Below are 24626 nucleotides of genomic sequence, written 5' to 3'. Positions count from 1 at the left end.
AAGTACAGTTTTACTAAATGCTTTTACTGGCAGAAGGTTGGTTGTACACCTCTTGATTTGATGGTCAGAATTGTGTTAATCTAGATTCAAATTGAATTAATTTCACAATCTTACCATGGAGACAAACAGACGGTGGATCCTCAAGCAGAAAGAAAGTTACATAGTGTATTTTCAGATTTGGTGTGAGCAAAATCCAAAACCTGATCATTAATAGCACTCCTCATTAAAATTTGGCATTGGTGTCGGAGCATATGTGCTTGGGTCCACAGCTGCCTCTGCTCAGCCTAATGGTACAAGATAAAAGCTCACTGAGGTACACAGCACAACAACTCAATGTGACATTCATTTTGAGGAAGAAAGCCAAGAAACAAAACCTCTTTGTGTCCCCGGGCTTTGGCGGTCACAACAAATAAACAGCAATTTCAAAGTCTCCCACTGCAATTAGCGTTCTCTTTGCACAACAATACAGCTTTCTTCTCCCAAAACAAGGGTCTTTTTAAGGCCTTGAATCTGCCAGACCACTGTCCGTGCCAATTCAGACAGCCAAACCACGAACACTTAACGACACAAAATCCTGCGGCTGAAGAGGAGAGACTGCCGACTTATGGGGACAGACAAGAGCAGCGCGAGAACACCAAATTAAATGGTGACAGCGGGTTACCAGATAATAAGCATTGTGTCACCAAAACTCAGCGTATAACCTAAAACCGCTTTGCTTGATTCCTAACAATGCTTGCTGCACCATTACCAAGAGACAATGCAATAGCTGTAATGGAACGTTGCTACAAAATGGAGTCAGATGCACCTTTCAAGCTAAACGTTTTGCTGAGTCTCTAATAATAAAACCTGTACGAAATAATGACTGATCCCTTAAGGTTTAAAGACAGTGGTTCAACAGAAAAGGTTATGGTTGTTAAAATGCCTTTTACTGAAAAGAGGTTCAAGATTTGGGAAAACAGCTAGCGTAATATTGCAATGCACCACAAAAATACAGTTTGAGTAAAATAAAATTCACTATGAACTGAGAACTATCTTGGAATAATTTATTTTATTTCTACTAAATCCATTCAAAACTCAAAAAATCTGTCATTTAAACCATTTTCGCTAATTTTCGCTGGTTGTTTTTCCAGCGTGTGTCCAGTGAATGTCCATGGACTCCACTTATGTGAAGTAGGTTATCTCAGATCTTTGCCCAGGCCATGTTCTGTTGTGCAGTTTCAGTACTTTAGCTGCAGGGTCAATAGCTCAGGCTTTACAGAGTGTCACAAGTGTCATTGGTAAACACTGAGGAGTAGCCATTTTGTGGGCACACTTGAAAGTCTGAGGCCAGGGAGGAGGCTGTTATAACCTGTGACATAAAAAGACAAGGCCTGGGCTCAGAATACAGCGGGTCTTCAAACATCAGTGCTGCAGGGGGAGGTAACGATATTTAATCACATTTTTAATATTTAACATGTTTTTTTGCTGTCTAGTTGTATTAGTTTGGCATTGCATATACTGGGTTTCATCTCAAGAGAAATATAAACAGAAATGCAAGGTTCCTTTAAGCTATGTACTGCAAATGGAGATGCTATTGCTTTACCTGAAATGTTCCACAGTATGGCATTAAACTCACACATCTTGTCCGAGTATGGGTGTGCTTAATTACTACGAAAAAACGAAACAAAAATCATGCATTTAAGTGTAAGTGGGCTTGTCTCTCAGCAGATCTAATGGCGTCATCTGCTTGTCTTCATGAGAAAAAATTGATTAAATGCCGCACTGTGCAGCATTAATGCAATAACATCTCCATGGACACAAGCAGGCGATGCCAGAAAAGTTACATACTGCACCATTAACTCCATATGAGGTGCGTATCAGCGGATGCCGTTCCTCAGACTGTGACTTTTCCCTCGTTGCCAGACTCAAACAGCTGTTGCCAGATCCACCTCTGCTTTGGATGTGCCGTCATAATGTGCCTAACGAGATTCCACTGGCTGTTTACAGTCTCAGCAAACATCCACCTACATGCATCCGCCCAGGGGCACACCACTCAGCTGTAGAGTGGGCTCCGCAGCGTTCCCAGCACTATCCCAAACCGTGGAAATATCCCAGTTCAAACGGAATTTCAGTCTGATACAATTTGGTGTCACATAATTGCAGTGGTGGGTTTGCACGCACATGTGTCATCAACAGCTGTCAGTGGAGATAACAGCTGATGCAATGCGGACTTGGCTTTGTGCAGCTGGTTTTCCATTTTGAATATTTCATGGAATCACTATGACTCAATATTACTGTACAAGGTCTGAGGTAAAAAAGTTAGTCTTGTAGGTAAAGTTGAGTTTGGTGCGTTTGCAGGCTCTCTACTTTCCCCCGACAAACAAAAAAAGCTTGTACTATAGGTAAAACCCTCCAGCTAAAGTAGTACTGACCACAGACTGTATAAAGAAGTGAAGCGAAGAAGCCAGTGTGACGGATTTGGAGTCGAGTTCCATAGTAGGAACGTCGACCGCGAGTATCAAAGCAACCAAAGAGCCAATCTGTCAATCAAACCTGTTGCTAACGGTAGCAGGAGAAAGAAGGCGTCTGATTTGTTTGTTATTAATGTTCATATCATGATTTACGGACAAAATAACAAAATAAAAATACCAGGATCATAAAGAGCGGGTTAATATAAACATATTAAGACTAAAATGACTAAATTTACTGCAGTAGTTACAGAGAGAGGGTGAATTTTTCAGTGTAAAGTGAATCAGAGCCAGAGTCGATGGAGCCGGAAGCGCGCCTGTGGTCACTTCCTATTTGGATTGCAGCGGCTAGCTCGTTAGCTATGTCCATTTATATATATATACACAGTCTATAGTGCTGACTAAGCCTAGCTCTAGATCTGGAGATAGGTCCCTGGGCGCTACTCTCCTGACAGGATTTCAGAGTAGATAGGTCATGGAGGAGAATAATAAATGACCATCCTTGCGGGTCAATATAAATCTTGGTTGAACAGTTTATACATACATTATTTAATCTAAGAACTCAGAACGCTCAGGGGAAAGCTGATTACTAAACAAGTCAAATGAAAAGAATGAAATAAATGCATTAATGTTCAATCAGCGAGAGTGCTCTTTATGTTCAAAATGTTTTTTCAAGATGCATCGTGCCCTAGATATTCATGTGAAAGAACTTTGTACAATTTTATCAGCCAAAAACAAGTCTTCAGTAAACACTACACTGCCAAAATTAATATGAATTCAGAATGTGTGTCTTGATTTTAATGTGTTGATCTCTACACATGCTTTTAATATATTTCTTGTTTGCCCTCTTCTGAATGGAATAAATTTGCAATTCAACTCGTCAATAAGTTTACTTTATAGACAAAGGAGAGACACTACTACATATACGTCAAAGAAAACACAAAAACGTACCAATAAGCAGACAAAAAGATCATAAATGTGGACTATACTAATATACTTTTTGTGGTAACGGTCTTGGGAAATAAGTTGTGTTGTGGAAATAAGACTCATTTTTACTCCTTTGTATTTCTTTTTCGTGCAAGAAATAGGTGCGACACCATCTCCCCCTAATGTCAGACCCCGAATGAAGGAAATCACCAGGTTTATATAGTTTGAGACGACCAGAGGACGTACATTTCAAAGTAAAGATGTGACACTCCTACTGAGGTGTGGTCAGACAAGCTCCTGGAGGCTTCATGAGCTGGATCACCTCAGGATGTAACATGTGGAGTCAAAACAATACAAGGAGAAGGAGAGAGATCTCAAAGCCAACTGTTTGGTTTGATTGCATCTATCAGCACATACATTATCAATAGCAATATATGTGCTGATATCTTGACAAGATTAGCAATCAAAAGGGAACAAAAGGGTTTATATGAATAGTTTTGTAAGACTGTCTTTGACTAATAAACCAAATGAGTTTAAGTTACAAGACCAAGTGATTTCTAAAAGGTAAAATAATCTCAATATCCTTTACAGAGGTGTTTTGTTTTGTTTTTTGTTTTTTTTTAATGAAGAAACAATGGATATATCTAGCCTTAATCAATAAACCAATCAGTATATTGAAAAACGACTCAAGTCTTGGAGCGGTTGGATTGATGTGGAAACATTGCACAAAACATCAAAAGGAGTACCTTGCTCTTTGGTATAAATACTTGAAATGGTCTAAAACTTTGCATATCACCTGGACGACTGAGGGATTCCACAGACAAACGACTTGGACCTGTCTATCCTGAGAATTGCAAAACAAAGACTTGGTTCCATCTCTGAGTCGCTCCAACTCCTTCATCGTAACTAGCTAACACCACAGCTCATGTCTAATAAAAACAGGAGCAGACAGTCTTCTTAACATTCCTACGGAGTGTTACACCTCTCTCTGCGCTGAATCTTTAGCACTCTGCGGAGAGCCACAAACACTGAAATGATAGCTTCATTAAGAATAATAAATGTCTATCTTATTCCATTGTCACCATTGCCACGAAACCCTTGAACAAACCGCACGCTCAAAGGAGAATATCTGAAAGTGAAGCCCGGTGCTTGGTCTTGTGTATGCAGTGGAGCGCGTTGTCAGACTGCTCGGTGAAGGTCACGGGAGGTGTTATACAACTGTTTCTGTAGGCTGAGCACTCCTGCCTTTGCCTGCTATGTTCTTTGAAGCCAAATATCCATGCAGCAGGCCTTTTAACTTCACCTTATCACAGCTAGAAAGTTCACAATGAGTCCGGAGTCTCTCATTAGTCATCAGAACACTTCCACCAGCCAACAGTTTGCACCATGGGGAAAATCTATATGTCCTCAGAGCTGCCATTGACTTTGCCTTGTCTTTCTCAGCACTGCACACAAGAGAATAGACTTCCTTATATCAACAGTTGGAGGGCTTCCAAAGAGCTATGTTCTGTTTTCAGACAGACATTTCGTATTGTACATTTGCATCTATAGATTTTATGTCAAATGTAAGTGACAGTTAATAATGACTATACCCAATTAGCCTGATAGAGCATGAAAAAAAAAGACTTCATAATGACCAAATAGACAGTATAATAGAAGACAACGCTATTCCTGAAATCACTCAAAAACAAGATCAAACATCAGTAAACATCATTATCATTATAGTTTCAATAAGCTGCACATCTTTGCATTAGAAAGTATAATTGGCCTCAAAATGCGTTACCATCTTGAGACGTAATACAAAGACAAAAGTATATCTTATCTTGCGAGCTGAATTTAACAACTTTATACAAGTGATGTGGCAGCACTACAGTGGGCAATGATTTCTCAAAGCAATAACTAACCTCTTAGTGACAGAAGAATGCAATGTATGCTGATTTAACTGTATTATGTAAGCAATCAAATCTTTCAGCATTTTTTTTTTTGCAACGAGATAGTTCTGTTTTCACGGTTTATTATTATTATTATTATTTTATTTTATTATCATTTTTTTTATTATTTTATTTGTATTTATTTATTTATTTTTAACATTGTAGTATTATAGGATGTTGGTAAGCTTTGTCTGGTTTGAATTCACTCTCTGAATAATTTGATATGATGTAGTCCAGTTTCTCTATGCGTATATAAAAATGTTTTCGCTAGAAGACATTCAGATTCATTTCAACTAGCTTTGGCTGTTGTTACCCAGCACAACTACAGGCCTTCGAGTTGTTATTGAACGCGCTCAGTCGTTGCTGGACTACGCACTCACTTGCCCTCTTATTACCACCTGCTTTGAGGACTTTTGTTCTTCTGTCCATCCCAATCACATCCAGTCTCAGCGCAGACTCCTCTGTCACAGGAACATGACAGGGTGCTGAGTCTACCACGACTTTATCTATCGGAGGGGATTTGCATGTGACACCCGCTCGGAACAAGGGGTGTCACAAAGATGGGGAGTGGGGTCAGACAGAATTCAGCGCACGTCGCCTTTGACTAGCTGTTGACAATGTTTTGATCCGAGCATGAACGAAGAAGAGACAGCGGTTTGTTCTACGAATGCTAATGTTACCAATTCAAAGAAAAAAGAACTCATTGCTCCTAGTCACTTTATACTGCTGGGCCGCCTGGAAAATACACAAAATATATAGAAGAGGAAAACATCAAAGTAGTAAATGCTATATAGTGTGTTGTTATGATGAATGTCACTATGTGCTCTTATGTTTGAACCCAACAGTGACTTTAAGTCTGCCCAGCATTGAAAAAACATGCACACTCATATTTACTTGAATCTCCTGCTAGAGAGATTTTTCTTGGGGGAAGAAGAGGGTTTGGTGGACACACGCTTGTCTCCATGGAGATACAGATGTAGTGTGGACCATTGTAGCTAAACATCTCCATGGAGACAAGCAGGTGACAGACCCTACACCAGAAAAAGTTGCAGGGATATGATACACCTTTTAGAAAAACAAACAAAAATAATTGCACAGTACAGTAGGTTTGCTGTATAATAATAGCTCTAATAGAGGTCCTTAAGCCTCTGTGGCAAGTCTATTGTGTTTGTACAGTGTCAAGCACACAGGGCGCCTCTGCAACTTAATCATTATCATAGTACTTAATGCGGCCAACCAGTCCTTTGTCCCTGGACAATAGTGGTAAGAACAAGGGCTTACACTACAGGAGCCTGTGTGGGCGGTCAATACAGTACAAGTGCAGCAACTATAATCCAGTGAGAACAGATCATATGTACAGCTCATCTTTTAACACCACATTCAAATAATAATACACATCTGTGGTATGTGTTACAAAAAGTCCAAAAAGTTTACAAAATATTACTGTTTGTATTTTGTTTACTGTGATAAATATCTAAATTTATACCAATGTAATAATAATAATAATAATAATATACATTTTATATTACACATGATTTCTTGTATGAGAAATCAAACAAGGAAAGAAGGTGAAAGCAAAAGTTCACATGGCCTTAATTCGTTTTATCTCTGTGAATTCAGTTAGCTCTTCCTGCTTCATGTTCCTCACTCTGCTCATTTTAGAATACAAAATGTAGCGCACTTCAGCTATTGCACAAAAGTCTTACCAATTAAACCAGTGCTTTGGGTAAAATCCTGGAATAGCAGAGTACACTATATACCACCTTCTATAATGAAGTACTTTAGTTGTACTACTTTTAATAGCTCATTTGTCCCATATTTACTTTTTGGGGGCGGGGTATTTGCTAATGATGTACAACTCTTTGCACAACGGTAGGAGTGGAAGGGAGAAGACAGAAGGCTCCAGTGTGCGACGCAGTGATAGATCTAAGAGATGAGCGTGTGTATTTATAGTCTCATTTGAATGCAAGATGTATGATGAAGCCCCATACAGTAAATGAAGTAAGTTGAGCCCTCTGGTGCTGTACAGGGGAAAGAATGTTCTAGCTGCTGATATGCACTCAAGGGGAGAACTAACACATGCAGCCACGCTAAAAGTAAAACATTAAAAAATCAAGTGTGGTAGAAACATAAGCATTTGGATCATGGGTTATATAAAGAGCTCTGCACAGGAATCGACACAGTTATTTCTTCAGACCAGTTAGTAAATGGATGGTAGATAATGGATTGATTTGTCTAGTCTTTTAAATCCATATGCTGCCTGTTTTTGGTACTTGATCATGTGATTTTATATAAACATAAGCGACATTACCAGCTGGGAGACATAATGATTCATATGTGTAAACAGAGGTGAGAGATATGTCCAAAATTATAATCTTGCATTCATTGTTTTGGATATAATCAGAGCTATTGTAGAAGGTTGCAAAAAGAACTGATTAAAAACAACGCAATTGCAATGTAATTCAGTTCAATTCAGTTGCATTTATATAAAACAACCTCAGCTGTCCAAAGTGCTGCATATAAAAGTAAACAAAAAAGAAACATACAGGTAATATCATACGTAGGGAAAGAACAATAAAACACCAAGATATTCTGCGTTAAAGACTGTGAAGATCTGACGGGCAGAGGGCGCTGTTCCATAGTCTGGGCGCAGCCACGGAAAAGGCTCTCAGGTGACCCTCTGCTGGCTGGCTTTGGGCACAATCAGGAGGAGGAGGTCAGCGGACGTCAGGACTCACTCAGGAACACTGGACTCACGTGCAACACAAAAAAACACAGCCAAACTCCTCGTCTCGGTGAACACATCAGGTTTATTCGCAATACAGAACCTGCGTGTCTTCTAGATGAACAAAAGAAATGAACAAACAACAATCCAGCAACTCAAACTGAACGCAGGGAGAACATACAGGCTACACCGCTGATTAGCAATGAACTTAAGGTGCGGGGAAAACAGGGAGGCAGCGAACAAAAGACTGGAACAGGCTGGGAAACGAAGCTGGACTGGGGATAAGCAAGGAAACTGGCAGAACGGTGACACGTGGAGTATAAGGCTGCAGTAACTCTCTCAGATAAAGAGGACCCGTAGAATACACTCACGTAAACACAATAACACTTTGAATTGCACCCGATATGAAACAAGGAGCCAGAGTAGGTTGCACAGGTGTGATGTGCTGTTGTTTTTGTCAGCAGATCCTTGCATCCTGTAAACGCTGCAGGGAGCCCCACATAGAAAGAATTACAATAATCCAGATGTGACGTTACAAATGCGTGGATTTCAGTTTCAAATAAAAAACAACAAAGTATTAAACAGTATTTCTTCTCTATATGGTTATTACTTGTACCTCAACCAAGATATTAACAGCCATTGATGGGAAAAATACTATCGGTAATGCGCATCCCTATGTGGAAAGTGTATTCAATTTGTCTTACTACTACTACTACTACTACTGCCTCTGGAGATAGGTGTACGTTTTGGCCATTAAAAGTATACATGGTTATGCGTTTGGAGTTTATAGCTTGGACCTAAACTCATTACTAAGCAAATACGTTTAATGCGGACCATCTAAAAGCATTTATCATTTTACCAGCGGCCTGTAAACACTACTCACATTTCACTTATAACTAATCTTTTTAATACATCTGGTGAATTATGTAACAGTAATGGGTTTCGTAGAAGGAAAAAAAATAAAAATCAAAAATCTGTTCCAATGAGCAAAATGTACCAGAAATGGATGAAACACTAAGCACTGTACTCCATTGTCAGAACTCTTTAGGCTGTTCAATCATTTGTTCGAACAATTAGAACATCTTGAGTAATTACAGCTCTTCTCTTCCTCAGCGAGAAGCTCAATTCTTAAGCCAGGAAACGATCTCTCCGAATCCATTCTTCAACAAAACATGTATATTCGATAATGAGAAGAATAAGCTGCTATGGATTCCAGCTGCTCGAAGTCAGACGGGGAAATGGTCGCCAATAGACACAGAGCACTATACGACCAATACAAGTGTTTGGCGTAAAGACATAGCGACGGAATTGAACCCCAGGTCTTTTAGTTAGTTATATTTACTCAAATAAATGTAACGTTTTAATAAAAGTACTTTGAGACAGTCAGTTTATTTCGGTCGACAATATTAACTTTAAATCCTAAATCAGATGTTATGTCCAGACAGTTAATCTCCTCTACACTTTGTAATTTCTTGGGCCATTTAATATTACTACAAATTTTGACTACTCCAGCAACTTCTGGTCTTTGAAATTATACTTTTTTTCTGGTAACTTTTGAAATGAAGTGCCAAAACTTAAAGTACTCATTTAGATTCTTTGTCAGAGGCATAAAACCCATTCTGAAACCACAGTGAGAGTATACAAAAACACCTGAGCAGACTGTATATGTAATTATAGAGAAACAGGTAAAGTTGTTCTGGCACAGAGCTATAATGGCTCGCCACTGTAAAAACTAGCAATTATGTTGTCTTTGTAGAGCACGGCGCGTGACACCACAGTTTTCATTTTTTATTTTTTATTTTTTCAGCGAACAGATTGAAACAGCTGTCGACGCACCGTGAGATTTGAGTTTAATATTAAGATGAATTAACAAATCAACAAGTCAATTTAGTAATAATGCTAATAATAATAATAACTAGAAGAAAAAAAAAAGAAAAAAATAGACATGAAGTAGAAGAGAACGAAGAGGAAGACAAGGAAGAAGAAAAGGATGAATAAGAAGACAAAAACAAGATGACATAGTAGAAGGCGAAAGCGGAGGATAACAAAGAAGATGATAAAGAAGAAGAAAAACAAGATGACAAAGTAGAAGAAGATGGTGAAGAAAACAACAAAGAAGGTGAAGAAGAAGATAACAAAGAAGACGACGGTGAAGAAAATGAAAACGAAGAAGATGAAGACAAAGAGGAAGACATAAAAGACGAAGAGGAAGACAAATTATAAAATCAGGAAGACAAAGAAGAGGAAGACGAAGAGAAGATGAAGACTAAAAAGACGAAGAGGAAGAAGATGAAGAAGAAGACAAAAAGGAAGAAGAAGACGAAGTAGAAGATGAAGACAAAGAGGAAGACAGAAAGGACGAAGAGGAAGATGAAGAAGATCAAGACAAAGAGGAAGACAAAGAAGAGGAAGACGAAGAGAAGATCAAGATGAAGAAGAAGACGAAGAGAAAGACAAAGAGAAGGTGAAGACTAAGAAGACCAAAAGGAAGAGGAAGATGAAGACAAAGACAAAGAAGAAGAAGAAGAGAAAGACAAAGAGGTAGACGAAAAGGAAGACGAAGAAGAAGAGGAAAACGAAGACAAAGATGAAGAAGAAGACAAAAAGGAAGAAGAAGACAAAGAGGAAGAAGAGGACGAAGCAGATGAAGAAGAAGATGAAGAAGAAGACGAAGAAGTGTATCCAAAATTGGGAGGAGCAGGACTGCTTCACCTCTTGAACTACATATTCAAATAAAACATTGAAATCGATCATAGCCGTGTCTCTTTCTCACTGAATTAAAACGCTCACATTAGTTTAATTTAATACGTATGTCTTCATATTGTACCATGAATGAAAACACACACCCGGCTGTCATATGTAGGTCTGTAGAACATCAGCTTTACAGTATCCACTCTAGTTCAAAGTCTTATTATAATTGATTTGACACAACAAATTTAAATTACAAACTGCCATGCTACACAAAAAAAAAATAAATAAAAAAATCGCTGACTCCAGTTCACGCTTACAGTTCTTCTAGAAATCATTATGAAACTGGCCTAATTCTCATAATGTCTTTCTCTCCACTACATTCTACTTGCCTGATGTTGTAAAGCTGCAGCTGATAGAAATAGAAGAACAAAAAGCAATACTAAAGACCCAAGAGAGGCGGTTTGAACAGAAAACAGGCCTGGGTTATATTTAGCCTCTGCAGTGCGGTGAAGAGGAGAGAGCTGGAAAAGTTGCTCTACATTTGCATGATGTGGGACTACTTTGTTGTCTGCCCATACAATATATGTCATCAGTTAATTAGCTGCAGAAAACACAGCTGCCAATCACCGCACGCTTTGATCAATTAAACATGGAGGGCTTTGTCAGCGCTGTGAAGTCTGACACATTCAGAGCGTTCAAAAGCCTGAGGAAGCAAAAACAGTGCTAAGGAGGAGTGCAGCAGGGGGCGTTTCTCTAAATATAAACAAAGAGGTGGGATACAGCTTTTGCATTTGATATGGAAGCACAGAGTAACACAGGCTGTCCCTAAATGCTTCATATGGAAAAAAAAGGAAACTGCAGCTGCACTCACAAGATTACAACTGTATGGGAGTTTGTGCAAAACAACTATTTATACAGAAAACGTCCTAGGAAACTTCCCTGTCACATTCAGCCTGACATATCTCTGTATTTTTTATACAGATTGATATCAGTCTGGTCCACACATCAGATCTGTTTATTTCAGTGACACGTGTGAGATGAAGGAGCTCATTGATCACCTCTGATTTACGAATAAAATCACATTTCTCTCACCTCAGATTGACAGAGTTTATTGCTTGCTCATTGATTCTGCAGAAATCTGCCATGTTTTACAGTCCCATGTGATTTTTTCCCCACTTTTTTAATTATTGGGAGACTATGCGGGTCCCCATTGGCTAATCCACCTGTCAATCAAGCCCATTTGAAAACAGGGGGATTCACCGGTGATCAGAACATCTTTAAGTGTGGATTCTGGATTTGAAGCAACTAGGAAACAACACACACATACATTAAAAAATAAATAAATAAAAAATATCCTTCTCGTTGGTGTTGTCCCATCCTTATCAAATATCCTTAATACAAATTTTGGTTGACTATGACATCATCAACTGACTAAAAAAAGGATTACAGCCCTCATCTCCGTAGAAATGTGCAAAACAAAAAACAAAAAAAAACAGTTTGGTTTGACAGTTTAGTCCAAATTTCAACGAGAATAGCTGAACTTCAAACAGATTTTTTACAACATAGTCCTCTCTCACTCTCTCTCACGCTCAAGACTAAGCTGAACTTTCTGGGATGTTGTACGATTATTTTGAATAGTTTCAGACATGAACTCTTACAGTAGGAAACAATGCAACTAAATGAGAACACAACAAATCACATTCTTTCTTCTACAACTAGCAGAGTTCATCATAGTCAGTAACATGGAGACTGGACTGTCAATTGTCATTCTGTTGTACCAAAGTGTGCAAGGTTTTGTCCTGCTCAGTGCTGGCATTTTTATTATAACAGACCCCTTTTGAGAGATTTACTCAGCAAGGCCATAAAATACAAATATAATGACAAAAAGACCAATGATATGAGTTGTAAAAGTGACTGCAAAAAGCGCATCAACTGTCAAAACAAATACGTAGCATTCTGCATGTATTTAATATGTATTTCTCAATGACTTCCTGCTGTAAGCGTGTTCACCTCTCCACGGATCTGACAAATAACTTGACCTGAAGGCTCTGGTTTCCATGGAGATAAATAAGTTAACTGTCATATCTGTGGAAGATTCCAGAAAAAGCAATAACATCTCCATAGAGACAAGAAAATGGCAGACCTTGCCCCAGAAAAGTTACATCAAGCACTTTATTTTGAATTATTAAACAGAGCTGAACTGCTTAACATTTGATTTTCTCTCCTTCCTTTGACACATGAAACACAATTAGATTAAAGAAACTATAAATGCCAGCAATATCCACCATTTTGTACCCTTTTATTCCTTTGTAACCTTAGTCCCTGACCAAATGTTTGATATTTTGGAGATGTCTTCTTCCCTCATATCTTGGCACATTCTTCCAATCAATAGCATTACTACAATTCTTCCACGGCGCTGTCAGAGGACAGTGTGCCAGACTTTTGGAAAGGTTGCAGAGCCCAAACGACAGATTACAAAAGTATTGAAAGTTGAAGGTTGCAGAACACGGCGGGGCTGCGTTCCCTCTACAGTCTATAGAGAAATACCACTCTACCTTTCTAACTTAGATCAATACTTTTTAATCAAGACATTTTGGGGAGGCAGTTGAACTTTTTTTGATGCTTTTAGACCCACGGATTCTCTTTACAGTCTTGGCTGATGAAGATTCGAGGAAGAGTTGGAAGAAGCTGCAGTCATATTTTGAAAAAGACAGGCAAAGCTTTTATATTCATTTAATTAGATTCATCGTGAAAATGAAGTTTTGTTTTCTGTGAAAGATTTTCTGTGTTCTACAATAAAAGAACATGCACACTGTTCCAGCGTCGTGTGTCTCATTAAAACATTTTGTAAAACATGATTATTGGAACTAAAACAAAGTTGTACTGTGTTATTTTATTTGAGGCCAGTTGCACACCAAGCTACCAAACATCACCAAATATTTTAACCCATAATGAGATTTACAGGGGGAGGTGTTCTGGGCATGTCCCACCGGGAGGAAGCCCCGGGGAAGACCAAGGACACGCTGGAGGAACTATGTCTCTCGGCTGGTCTGGGAACGCCTTGGGGTCCCACCGAAGGAGCTGGAGGACCTGCCTTGGTGGGGGAAATCTGGGAGTCCCTGCGTAGACTGCTGCCCCAGATAAGCGGAAGAAAATGGATGGATGAGATTTCCAAGAAAATAAAAAAGATGCAAATGTCAAAACTATACAATGACTTTTCTCGTTCAACTTTTGCACACCTGCTTCATTACAAATATATATACAGTATTTTTAAAAGATCAAACAGTAAATAATCACACTTTTATATAGCATTTTCCCACTTTTAAGGCACTCAAAGCACTTTAAATTAAATTCCCAACCACATTCATACACCAGTGCACGCAGACACTGGGTACGAGGTGGGTTAAGTGTCTTGCCCAAGGACACAACAGCAGCATTTAACCGTGGGAGCTGGAACCGCACCGTCAACCTGTGGATCAGTGAATCTGACAGCTCTACCAACCAGTTACATATCATATTTTCCATAGGCCAATACTTGCAAGAGAATGCTTTCAACACACATTCACTTTCTCTGTTAAAGAAAATATAATATACTTTTTACAGGTATTTAAAATAAAACTATAAACTTAACTATTACCTCAATATTCATCTAAATTACTTAATAACAGAAATAAGAAACAACTTCCTGGTCTACACTGCAGAAATGAGAGACCCAACTAAACTAAACTAAACTAAAACTAAAATAATGAATGCCTTTCATACCCACAGAGAGCCAGAAGGTCGTTAGATTAAAATATTTCCCATTTTCAGTTTATACCAGGACCACGGTGTAAACGGATTGTTCTAGAGTCCGTGATGGAACATTCAAACTGTTTAACACACTGCTCCAAGTTATTTAATCCTCACATAATGCTATTTTTTATAACAAAACATTATTTCTATTATGAGCTTGACAACGGCAACTGATCTTTCTGAACATATTACACATTGTTATCCCATTAGTGAATATGTTTCCCCCACAATTCAAATCACCCGTTACAAAAGCCCCGTCCAAATGAACGTACAGAACAACAGCCTATATTTATGCACAAAGCGGACTTACCACTGAGATGGATCTAATTACAGAATTCCTGTCAGTTTTAGTGCTCCTCTTTTGGGAGACTGGGATGTTGTCTCCAGTTTGAAATGCATCAGCAATAAACATTTTGGCAAGCGCCTGCTCAGATGGCAAAACTGATGAGATGACACTATGAATATTTGATGACAATGGCTGTTTACGAGGCTGTGAGCTCTTATAGTACTATAATTATTTACATTTATTATCCTCACTCTCAACAGTGTTACGTGAGTGTTGAATATGAATACCCCAAAACAGTATCATGGAACGCTAATGTTAAAAGTCCTTACAGCAGACCTATTCTACAAAAATCGAGAGAGCTTTTAACCACACTGTTTCCTTATCTTATTTATCCTTTCCAAGTTGTTCAAACAAACACGAATCACTCCAATAAACAATCTTTAATCCCCCATTTTCAAGGCGCCATATCGCTTATCAATCCTCGTTTTTACCGCCACTGGCATACGCCCACTGCTCTCTGCTTACTTCATTCATAATCGATGATATGCGTAGGATTCATCAGCATCGGCAAGTTATTTTGGTCCAAAGTACAAAAAATCTACTCGCTCGTGTGACCTGCAGCTATCCATACGAGGGGCCGACAGCTGCGATTGTTGTTGTTTTAGATACATATTGCAATGTAAAATGGGAAAATTATAACTTAATGATCCACGGGCGTCATAGATTATAACTATACAGCAGACACAAGCACAGTCAGTCTTCTTTAAAGGTGTACCACGCAACTTTTCTAGTATAGAGTGCACCAACTATGTCTATGGAGATCTTTTGAGGTGTAGCAAAAATGATCCAAACTATTGAATGATTTGATCGTGCATATGACCAACACTGCACTCTCAAGACTACAGCTGCTGCTCGAGTGCATGCAACTATTATTTTAACTGATGTTACAGACCAGTCCTGTTTAGCCTGTTTGCCTCCGCTTATCCAGATCCACCCACCTGTTGAGCCACACCTGGAACAACCAGCAATCAACTGGGGAATAAAAGCCTGGAGAGCGCACCACAGCTTTTTTTTTTTTTAGCTTATTTTTGTATTATCTATTTGTTTAATTTGTATCCACCTTTGAACGTCATTTTGTAAGAATAAAATCTACTTTATAATTGTTTTTTACCACGTCTCCACGCTCCCGTTTTGTTCTACACCCGGTTTTGACATCATTCCGTTGCGTGCCACCCTCCCGGACAAAGTGGCACGTAACAACTAAAATGTACAAGGAAAAGAGATATTTATATGTAAAAAAGGTAGATTAATTCCAAAATCATCAGCTAACTCACACCATGCATTCTTCTGCCAGCTGTTGCCCTAAATCCTTAAAAATCTAAATCAAATAGTCAACAAATAGAGATTTTTGAAGTCCATTGAAAGCCATATTGCTTCGACATGCATGTATTCAATGTCATTCGTCTCCGCAGATCTGACCTGGCTCTAACGTACCCTTGTGGTGTCTCCTGCTCCATTAAATAGACAGATTAGATTTAACGCAATACTGTGGAACGCTCCATACAAAGCACTAATATGTCCAGCAGAGAAAAGTTCCACGGTGCAAGTTTAATATTGACTCCGTGTTGTGCTCAGGACATGATCAATTCTTCCTCAGACCACAGAGATTAATTAAACAGAATCCATATACAGTTAATTGGCGCTAACTGCACGGGCAAGCATGAGGTACGTTTCATCCAATCATGCATAAATAAATGACTAATTTTACCCACTAAATTATTCATAGACAGTTAAATACATTTATTGGCCTGACCGTTTGGCATGGTCACGTTTAATAAAAGTTTGCTTCAAATAGCAGCTGTCATTTCTCCAAAGGAACATTCTGTACTAATGAACAATCAAAGCCGCCTCATAGAATTATTGATGAGCTTTAACCCTGGTTCAGATGGAGAGCGGAGTAAGTTATGAGGTTTACAGTAACACAGAAGTCTGCAACGTGCAATAAGCAAATGGAAAAATCACAAACTTCGAATTCATCAGATGTTTGATGCTGTTACCACATTTTTTGATCAATATCTGATAGAAATATTCACAAAGGGTAAGTTTGATTCGCTTGACACAGATTTCGACACCGCAATGATAACAAAACAGAACGTACTTTTCAACACAAAGTAATAATAGATTCTTCAATTTCCTTCAGTATCGATACTTCATCTGGTCTTACAATAATTTATTTTCAGACCAAGGTTTAGTTTGTTTTCATACCTGACTGTTTCGATTGGCATTCAGTAAATCGGACAAAATGTGAGAAGGAAACAGCAAAGACGTGCACACGACCAATTCAAATCAGCCATTTCTGACCGCTGCAAAAGAGAAAACCACATTATGGACTGAGACGGAGCAAACGTCATAAGGACAGAGGACAACGAACATTGTTGCTTGATTAAGGAGGCAAAAGAAATACGGAAACGCGCCGACAGGACTTTAAACCGGGACGAGGGGGGGCCTTTTTACTCTCGCACACCTGGGATACTGTCCTGAAGAAGCCGGACTGCAGATGGCGCTGTCGTCCTGCCTCAACCGGTAGGAAGATAGTGCCAAAACGTGTTTAAATCTGCTGACTGGAGACATCACAGCAATATTACGTGACCACTCTGAAGAAAAACACTAATGAGCAGGTATGAAAACAAACTAAACCTTGTTCTGAAGAAAGAATCTGTTAAAATAAGTATCTCATTTTGTTTAGTATAATTTTTCTGACAGCTCCAACTGACTCCAAGGTAACAGCACAAACATTATTTTCAACATCATTTGATTCTCACATTCACATACGTCACGTCACATCTCGCAAATCTTATCACCAAAGTTTTAATCAAAGAATATTACACTTTCTGTCATACCACCCCTCAAGTTGTCCTGGGCATTTCACACCGTAGAAGGTTAAAATATGCTGATCCTGACCATCTCAACCTTTAAGTGAATAAATATTTAAAGCGCAAAGCAGAGGGAGCTTGTATTACATTTTTAACATTCACCTTTGTGGTCAGACAAACTTGGGGACTCCTCTTTGGCATCATAACACATTGGACCAATTAGGATTTCATCACGGTTGTTAAAACTATATATTAGTTAGATTTGAATGTGACTTTTGGAAATTGACTTTAAAAAAATTCAAATTGTGTTGATTTGTGGTAAAAACGTGCGGAAAGATTGATTTTGTGTAACAATTTCAACCAAATAGAGCTCAATAATGTCATATAACTGCTTTGTTTTATTTTATTTATGTATCACTAAACATGTACATTAAACCTCATATATTATTCTAACCTTGAGCTCAGAGTGCTCATCTTTCAACATAATTTACACAATGATGCAAGAAGAAGAAACGGCACCTGTCTCCATGGTGATGCAAGGCAGGTGCGCAGACTACTTACACAATATAGCTTTAAGGCTTGAGTGACTAATGTATGGAGAAGGTATGGCGACATTAAACTGCTGCTTAGACAGATCCTGTTCTCCAACCTCCCACCTCTCCTTGGGGTGTACGTTTTTGTGACATACGGTGACAGTTTTGGGACAAGTTCATAAACAGATGCTGTAGGGGGGGTAGAGCTATTCAGGGATTTTCAACAAACATTCCGTCGTTTCCTGATCAAAGCCACCTCAAGGCAAAAAGAAAGATACAAAATGGCACATAATGATTAGCTCCACAGTTTCATCAGCTAGTTTTAAATAATCCGCGTGACCGTGAAATAAGGCAGATTTTGTTCGACTGTCAAGTTTGGTTCTGTTGACTCAATAGAACATAGAAAGTGTGTTACGGTTTGTCTTGGATATAAAAAATGTAGTGGAATAGAAGCAAGCTAAATGCAGTTTTATGTTGGTGAAGGGGGCTGTTTCACTCTAAAGTAGGTTAAATGAACAAAGGATTGCAAGATAGGGTGGGTGATGACTTACAATAGAGTAGTCTAGCCCAATTGTTAAAGCGAAACGAAATCAACTTTTTAAAGCTTTTACCCATGATACACTTGATTTGTGAGTAATCTTTATACTTCTGTATTCAAGACGCTCCAATCAACCCCCATTTTCCCTGCCACCGGTACACGCCCACTGCTCTGTACTTACTTTGTGCACCAATTTTATTTTCATAGGATTTGGCATAGTCGTTATCGCTTTATATTTTTATACAGATTGATATCAGTCTTGTCCCCACATCCTGAGTTGCATCTCAAGCCCAGTTGAAACATGATCGTGCAGTCAGATTTGCTTTTTTTTTTTTTGGTGAATACAATCGGAATACAATCAAACGTATCTCACCTCAGAGTTTAGTTCTTCGCTCATTGATTCTGCAGAAATTCGATTTGTTTTCCAGCCCCATGTGATGTTTTTATCCCTTAATTTCTCCAATATGGATCATGTGTGTCCCTAATTATCCACCTGTCAATCACGTCTACTTGAAAGCGAGAGAGATTCACCGATACCAGACGCACATCTTTTGTAAAGTATTGAAGAAATGTTTATTCTGGATCGCTGGCAATAGTTTTGGTACAAATAAAAAAAAATCACGAAGTGCAGCTGTCCATCGGAGGTGTCGACAACTTCACGGCTCTTCGTTGTTGGACGTTTACGCGATGTCAGCTCCCATTGGGGACCACAGTTTTCTAATGCGGATAATCAGCGCACTTGTTTCTTTTATTAAGTCGTTTTAGATCAGTATTGCAATTTAAAATGTCCAAATCATAACGTAATGATCTAATATAGCACACACAAAAGCACAATAATGTCTGTCTTCAAATAATCTAGTCTAATCTAATATAATCCAGCAAATATCTTCACTATTGCGGGATACGTCCAGTGTTATAGCTGACAAATTTGCCAGTCAAAAACAAAAATACGAAATCAATTTGTAAGCAAGGACACAACATATCACTGTAAAAATGCAGTTAAAAGTTCACTCCCTGCAGATGAAACTCTAATTACACCGACGTAATTCACTAAAAAAAAACAATAACCTCCTGATAATTACCCCACTTCAAGGCTTTATTGGACTATTGCTTTTAATTTGTATTTCGGAACCAGCAAAGACCCCCGTTGGCCTCGTGCGGAAAAAGGACAGTCAGACTCCTCATTTGTAAACCCGTAATGTTCATTTGCTGCTGTGACAAGAGAACTAAACAATATTTCCTCTGCTCTCGATATAATCAAAACAAAAGAGGCTACGACAACACAAGTCATTATGCATAACCTTTTGGCGAATACTTTCTGAATTCAAATTTATTTTCAATTTTCATTTTTTTACTCAGAGCAGGCGCAACATCAACGTTGAACCAAAAAAGTCAATCAATAACAAACTTTGGGAAATGCAAAATGGAAATTGTTCAGATTTGTTTCACCGTAGGTCAAGATACACTGATAAAGTTTTATTTTAATGTGTGTAAAATGCTAATAGTTGTAAGTAATGCTTCAAACTCAGAACCTCTCATCTGGTTTTCGCAATTAGTTCTATAAACAAATACATTTCCCCATTTAATGTACATGTAACCTATTGTCAAGCTTTTGTTTACAAGTTGAAACATTTTTTTAAGCTTCTATCTCTTAATCTGTGTCAGTGCTGTCTGTCAACCAAAACTAAACCTCCTCCAAAGTGAAAGTGAACTCCAACACGCTCCAATCAAATCGCCCAGCCTCGTTACATGGCGATACGCTGTGTCCACGGGGAGCCGCCTCCCACTTACCCTAAATGTTTTGGAGTGACATATTCAGATCACATCAATATTCCATTGACTATTATTAAAATTCATGTGAAGCTGATGAGTTTCATGTGTGTGGGAGGGTACGGTGTGGGGGGGGATCTTTATTTGGCATCAATTAATCAGTGTTAAACGTGCTCTAGGAAATAAATGCACTTTGGGATGTGCAAATGAAACATGTCTGGAAGCTTCATCTATCACCGGAGATGATACCGAAACTGACGTGTTCACATTTTAAAACGATATTAGTTGTCTGAATTAATCTAGATACTATTACTGTGCACCAAAACAGCCTACAGTATGCAAAAAAGTAAAAGGTAAGACAATACATAACCTCATATTTGTTTTATAAATGTAAATATGCATAGACGCTCACTTCCACACAGATTAATTGTTGGAACATTTGACAGTGACACATTGCAGGTAAGTATTTATTTAAGTAGTTAATAAGCCTGACTCATTCTTAGTCTTTCGTCATGGATTATTAGAGCTAATTAATGTGTTGTTGCCAGATAATCTCAGTTTTCCAGCCAATGATACAACCCGATTTCAAAATAATCCCAAGTGTTTGATTCTTGCTTGTTTTGCTTGTTATGTCACATGTTATTTTTCACCATAGCCAAAGCTGTCATCCCGATATAAAAGCTCAAACAGGTTGATGGAGTTGGAACATCTAACCACAGTCCCCGCCATTGAAACAATACGTCAGGTAGATAGAGTTGACCCTGGCCGTCCTTCAAAGTGCCATGGGATTCTCCGCCTATAAAATATATAATAAAACTGCTGGAATATTCCTACAGGGGGTGTCATTGGGCTAACCTCATCTGGTACAATGTCAGTGGCTGCGTAAGTCATTGCCACAAGGATGAAATATGTCTTCAAGAAGAAATGAACGTGATAGAAAAAGTAGAAGGGCAGTACTCGAGCGCATCGTCTCGGAATGAGGTGTCTAATACTAAGCAAGGAAATCAGATAGTTCTGGGGTAAATGCTTTTGATAGTCTTCTATGTTAGTGATCATTTAACACATTTGAGTATTTATGGTGCAGTTTAAACAAGCTCCAACCTCAGTTTTTGGTCCAGCGTCGTTAAATTGGATGTAAAGATGTACTATCACACACTAGTTGATGTAAAGTGCATTGAGTGCCTTGAAGATGGAAAAGCACTACAGTATATAAAAATGTGACCAGGTATTTTTGACCCGAAAGCCAAATGTAAAATCTGTCAACGGGACAAAAAGTTGTAGGAGTGAAGACATTAATAATAATAAATAATAATACATTTTATTTATAATGCACTCTTCATTCCATACAATCTCAGAGTGCTACAATAAAACAAGAACTTTAAACCGATACTAATTGCTACATGCTAAAACAATCATCTTATCTAAATTAAAAGGTCTTTAGATTAGCTTTAAACAAGTACAGGCTCTGTGTGGCTCTCAGCTGGACAGGGTCGTGGTGCAGCTGAACAGAAGGCTCGGTTCCCCATTGTACGGAGCCTAGTGGGGGTGGACCTGAAGGAGCCACTTGAAGATCTGAGTGTGTGGTTTGAAGATTGCAAAGTGATCAGGTCTTGCAGATACAGTGGTGCCTGATCTGTGATGCTGTGATGCATTTGTGGGTAAGCAGAAGGATTTTCTATTCAATCCAGGCTGAAACAGGGAGCCAGAGCAGTGATTTGAGAATTGCACTGCGCATACAAGCCAATTCTTCAGTTCTGGTCAGATTACTGCTGGACACTGCCTTAAATCTATCTGAAGAAAGGAGCTAACTACACTGAGACTGAAAAAAAACACAGCTTTGGTTTACAGCTTCTGTATGTAGGCTAGGTCTGTTGAGCTACACTAAGTCAGCACTGTGCCTGAGACCTACTTAGCATATTCATACAACTCTTATGGCTCTATTGTTCTCTTTCTCTTGTGTCCTATTGGTCTTACCTGGACGACTGAGAGAGTACACAGACGTATTTTTGAGCAATATAGACACATGTAATTCAATAAATGCAACTTTAACGACATCTTTTGGAACACTCTACGCAAAGGCATCTCCATGGCGACAAGGAGGCGCTCGTCCCACCTTTATATGTAGCTATAATCTTTCTTGCTAACAGGCTTACCATCAAAAACCCCAAAGCCTAACGTCCTTGGCAGCGTTGGAAAAACAAAATTTGAAGAAGGGCAAAAAAAACTGACGGATGTTCCCGCAAAAGGTCAGAAGACAGGAGTAAACAAAATGTGGTTGGACTTACAAATGCAGGAAAGATGGACAGAGACAGGGCAAGTGGTCAAGGAGAAAGATGAAAGGAAGCACACAATAACAAAATCATACAAAAGGAACGTGGGAGAACAAAATACAGCATTTAAAGGTGCACTAGTGACTTGGTCCACCCCCGTTTGTCTGATGTTATTGTTTTCCCTAGAATGTTCATATGTCATAACATGCATCCACCTCAAAAGAGACAAGTGGATAACACAGAATGAAAGAGTCAAACAGATCTGTGGAGAGGCGATCCCCGCTCATACTTAGAATGCTTGTTTTTTTTAGCAATAAATACACAGGTATATTCACCTTATTCCCAAAGTCTGGTTGAGTTGTTGATGCACATAAACATTTTACACAAATCAGTCTACTTCACATCATATTTTAGCAGCAAAACTTTTCCCAAATTCTCCATTGAAACGAATGAGATTCCTGCTTAACCGGGAGTGCCACCACAAATAAAGCACAGTTTAGGAGCATTTATATGCATGATAGATAAGTTTAATGTCATACTTTGGAACATTCCAGGCAAAACAACATTTCCCTAGTGACGTGGAGGTGGCAGACTCTCAAACAAAAAAAAAGTTATATAGTGCACATTTAAGGCATTGGGTTTGTGGTTGGATTTTTGCAACAACTACCCTTCCCTCTATCAAAAAAACAAAAAAACAAAAAAAAACCCACACTGGCTTGTGCCTATCTATGAATTAAACGAGACCATGAAAAATACTGGGATAAATTTCATAGAAGGATGCCACATGGGGTTGGAAATAGGGGAAGGTGAATTGGGAATTGCAGTGAGTGTTAAAAAGATATATATCAGGAGAGAATGATGCAGTAAACAAGCAGAGGTCAGTGAGGCCGGTGCACAAATGGAGACTGGGGAGGACTTAGGGTCACAGGGTCACACTGAATCCCAAGTCAGTTTGTTTTGTCCTCTACCTACTTTTAGCTACTGAACAATACAGGCCAAAAAACTCCAAATGAAAACCTGACATAATGAGGGTGAACTGTCAGATTTAAACATAAGATCAAATGCTGTGATTTAAATCAGCTTAATACGGTGAGACACGGCAGGTGAATAGGGAAAAAATCTTACATTTAGAGATGTCAATTTGAAATACACACTACATTTTATTTACATTTACAAGTGTAAAAAAAAAATGTAATTTCAAGTTTTTCATAATGCATTTTATTTGTAAAAAAAAATCATTTTTGGGACATTCAAAACAGAAACATGAAAAGAGCCAGGTTTAAATGTCTTGCTTATTTTTTGACATATAAGATACAAAATTCCTCCACAGCGATGCAAAAGACTCATTGTCAGTTATGGCAGACGCTTGACTGCAGTCTCAGGGTGATTCAACCAGTCATTAGATTTAAGGGGCCACATTTTTCACATGGGCCATGTAGGTTGGATGCCTTTTTTCCCTTAATAAATGAAACCAGCACTTTAAACTGCATGTTGAGTTTACTTTACGTGTGAGTTATTGTTGCCTAATATCTAAGTTTGCTTGATCTGAAATAGTGAGAAAGGTGCAGAAAAAGTTTGTAATTGGTAAGAGGTGTAGTACTTTTTCACAGCGCTGTATGTATGGTGTTCTTTCACAACTGCATTGTAGTCTCAGTACAAAGTTAATCCTCCTACTTATGGCTTTAACAAAATACCACACAAAAATCTCTCAAATGAAATCCCTGCCAGACTTGTAACTGAACTATCTTGACTTTTCATCTTGGATATGAAACCCAAAGCGGCTGGTGTAGTGCTATCATCAGAGCACCATATGTCTGATGGCGTGCCACATAAGGCCGAGGAA

The 24626-nt window shown here is 38.6% G+C and overlaps 1 protein-coding gene across 1 annotated transcript in view; it reads right to left on the bottom strand.

Annotated features, from left to right (window-relative positions):
- LOC117390787 (leucine-rich repeat and fibronectin type-III domain-containing protein 2) overlaps positions 1 to 24626 on the bottom strand; it is a 124432-nt gene that overhangs the window by 44408 nt on the left and 55398 nt on the right. The window lies entirely within an intron of this gene.

The sequence above is a fragment of the Periophthalmus magnuspinnatus genome, chromosome 22 (genome assembly GCF_009829125.3).
Source record: "Periophthalmus magnuspinnatus isolate fPerMag1 chromosome 22, fPerMag1.2.pri, whole genome shotgun sequence".
Taxonomy (NCBI): Eukaryota; Metazoa; Chordata; class Actinopteri; order Gobiiformes; family Gobiidae; genus Periophthalmus; species Periophthalmus magnuspinnatus.
The sequence above is the reverse complement of the archived record's forward strand: the minus strand, read 5'-3'. Positions and strand labels throughout refer to the sequence as shown.